This window comes from Galeopterus variegatus, unplaced genomic scaffold (genome assembly GCF_000696425.1).
Source record: "Galeopterus variegatus unplaced genomic scaffold, G_variegatus-3.0.2 Scaffold2307, whole genome shotgun sequence".
NCBI lineage: Eukaryota > Metazoa > Chordata > Mammalia > Dermoptera > Cynocephalidae > Galeopterus > Galeopterus variegatus.
The window spans coordinates 154,601-158,465 of record NW_007728418.1 but is presented as its reverse complement, the minus strand read 5'-3'; positions in this window follow the sequence as shown (position 1 = coordinate 158,465).

Here is a 3,865-nt window from a genome sequence, read left to right as displayed (position 1 = left end):
ACTAAAAATCTTCTGCACAGCAAAAGAAACAATTAACAGAGCTAAAAGACACCCAACAGAGCCCTGGGAAATGCAAATCAAACCCATACTGAGATGCCATCTCACTCCAGTTAGGATAGCTAACATCCAAAAGACTGAGAATGATAAGTGCTAGAGAGATTGCAGAGATAAAGGTACTCTCATCCACTGTTGATGGGGCTGCAAAATGGTGCAGCCTTTATGGAAAATGATATGGAGGTTCCTCAAACAATTACAGATAGATCTACCATATGACCCAGTGATTCCACTGCTGGGAATATACCCAGAGGAATTGAAATCAGCATGCTGAAGGGATACCTGTACTCCAATGTTTATTGCAGCTCTATATAGAATAGCCAAGAGCTGGAACCAGCCCAAATGTCCATCATCTGATGAGTGGATGAGGAAACTGTGGTACATCTACACAATGGAATACATCTCTGGTATAAAAAAGAATGAAATATTACCTTTCACAATAACATGGATGGACTTAGAGAAAATTATATTAAGTGAAACAAGTCAGGCACAGAAAGAGAAATAACACATGTTCTCACTTATTTGTGGGAGCTAAAAATTAATAAATAAATAAACACACAAACAAATAAAGGGTGAAGGGAAGAAGACAGAATAACTAAAAAAATTCCTTGAATTATTTAAGCCAAATGCACAGATATGATGTGGTGGTGGGGGGGGAGGGAAGAGGTGGAGAAGAACGGGTAAAAGGGCATGAAAACGAAGTACAATGTATTCTGAGAAGTAAAATTAAATTAATTTAAATTAAAAATAATAATAAAAAATAAAATAGTATATGTGGAGAACCCTAGAGAGTAAATAGTGAAACTAACACAAATAATACAAAAATTTATCATGAATATATCATGAAGCAGAATATAAGATTAACAATCAGAAAACAAAAGCTGTCATATATACAAACATTAATCAGGTAGAGGAGAAAATCTAGTTTATAAGAGCACAAATCTTATGAAATAATTTCAGATGAACTTAAGTGTTAAAAAAAAACTTTGTGACATTACTGAAAGATAGGATGGTAACAAATGCAAAGTCACCCTTATGTTAATTAATAAATCAAATTCAACCCAAATAAAAACACTGTTTCATTTTTAAATCAGACTGGACAGGTTGCTAATAAAATTGCCATAGAAAAACTAACTTTTAAGAATAACCATAGAAACACTTAAAACAGAAAGCTATGATGGGGTACTAGTCTGCAAGATATACAATAAAACTTCAGTACTTAAAATAGTACATTACTTGTGCATGAGTAAACAAAGAAAACAGGGGAATGAATAAGATAAAAATGCAAAGGACAAAAGAATGTAGCTTTACCTTTTCTGTAAGAAAGAAATAAGAAAATATATGTGTACATATGTAATATACAAAGTATATATGTATATGTATAAAATAACATATGTATAATTATATATTAGCATGAAATATATATTTATATGCATTAAATACACATACGTATGTACATATTTGCTCATTTGTGCAAAAAAAGAAAAAAACAGAAAAAGTAAACAACAACAACAACAAAAACCCAGTAAAGATAAACCAGAAATAAATGAGACTGGTTTCCTCTGGGTAGAAATGTATTGAAAATGATGGAGATATTAAAATGGGACAGAATGTTTTCAATGAGTGTGTTAAATACCCTGAGTAGATCATCACACATTATATACATGTATTGAAATATAACTGTCACCCATAAATATGTATAATAATTATGTTTCAGTAAAAAATTAAAAAATATAATATGGTGGAGAATGGAACCAAGAAAGTGACCTTTAATGTAAATGTGTAAGATACAGCTATCTGAAATGCATTTTAAATCAGCCATTCTAACTGCTTATTAACAGCTTTGAAGAAATGTTTTAAGAGAAGGCTTTAAAACTAGAGTCTAAAAGGAATTTTTTGGATTACTTGTATATTTTATACCATCCTTAATAATCTAGAGCTCTGTGTCATCTAAAGGTACAAATGAACTAGCAAAACTCCCAAACTCCGAAATCAGCTTTTTCATAGCTGGCCATATACATTTAATTTAGATTTTTCTTGAGATTTAATTTATCATATTTTTTTATACCTGCCATTGTAATTTGGTTATATTCTGGCTCAATTTTCTAAATTTATTTCTTAAAATTTACATCCATGTGTAAATGTTTGATTTAAAAAGGAAATTTTCATTGAAACATTTTTCTCTTCACCCAATCTCCAGAGAAATGGTACTGTGCAAAGGTAATAAGTAAGGTAGAGTCAAAACAAACAAACAACACCGAGATTGCTGCTGAAGTTCTATTCCTGATAAAAGAGATAAAATTCTTGAGACAAGAATAATGTTATTCAGAAGATTTTCTAAATAAGGATGGTTTGGGCAATGGTGAAAATTATAGGAATCATTTTGAACTAGTTTTTCTCTTCTTTGAATTTAAAAATCAAGCCGTTAAAATTAACAGTTACGGTGTTAACAGTGAATGCCTGTTAAAATGAAGCAGTTAATCACCAAGAGCAGCATATTAAAACTGTTAATTTGTAGGTCTGAACCTTCCTTTTAATTAGAGATGTAGGAAAAGTTTCCTGTTCAAAGCAAATCTGAGATCTCGTGGCTCGGTCATACTTGCAAAATATCACAAAGAAAAGTCCTTTTGGAGGGAGAGTCAGGGTGATAAAGGGAAATTTGAGTGTTTGATTTAGGATTAAGCTTCCCTTCTACTACCGCTCCCCCCAAGCCCCCAGCCTTTAAAAGTAACCTATAACAGAATAGCAATGCTTTTGATTTCTGGAAAGTGACAAAAGTCATCAAACTGAGTAAGCATTCTGCAGAGTGAGTGGGTTGCATCTGGTTGACATAAATATTTAAAAGGGAAAGCAAATAAGGCACTTCTAGTACCAAGATCTAAAAAGCTAGCATCAGAGAGGGAGCTCTGGGGGCTAGGGAATTGTTGATAATAATGTATTTGATGTGAAAGTATTCTGGTCCCTGAGGCCAGCTTCTCAAAGTAGTGCCTCCGTGTTTCTACTATTACCCAGGGAAGGTCTGAAAATCAGAGGTTCTTTGACCATTGCAAATAGAGATTCTGATTCAGTAAGTGAGGGGAGCCAGGAATTGCATTTTAGTGTGCATCCTAGGAGTTGTTTATGCAAGTGCTTCAGAAGCTGACTTTAAGAAATGCTTCCTTTGACTCACATCCTCAAGAATGCTTTTAGCCTCCAATTTTGGTGAATTCTACCTGTATGAATGACAAGAGCCAGAAGAAATCAGAGGGCACTTTATTTTTTTTTAATTTTATTTTGTTGATACACATTGTGGTTGATTAATGTTGCCCCTTACCAAAACCACCCTCCCTCCCTCCCTCCCGATCCCATTTGTTTATTTTACTTTCAGTTGCCTGTGCTTTTGGGGTCATATTCATGAATTCTGTACCCAATCTACTTTCTGGAGTGTTTCCCTTATGTTTTCTTTAAGGAGTTTTATTGTTTCAGGATGTATATTCAATTCTTTAATCCATTTTGAGTTGATTTTGGCATATGTTGAAAGGTACAGGTCTAGTTACATTCTGCTACATATGAGTATCCAGTTTTCCCAGCACCACTTGTTGAAAAGGCAGTCTCTTCCCCAGTATGTAGATTTGCTGCCTTTGTCAAAGATCAGATGGCTGTAAGTGTATGGATTGATTTCGGGGTTCTCTATTCTATTCCATTCATCTGTGTGTCTATTTTTATGCCAGTATCATGCTGTTTGGGTTAGTATAGCTTTGTAATGTAGTTTAAAGTCAGGTAGTGTTATGCCTCGAGCTTTTTTTTTTTTTTTGCTCAGGATTTCTTTGGC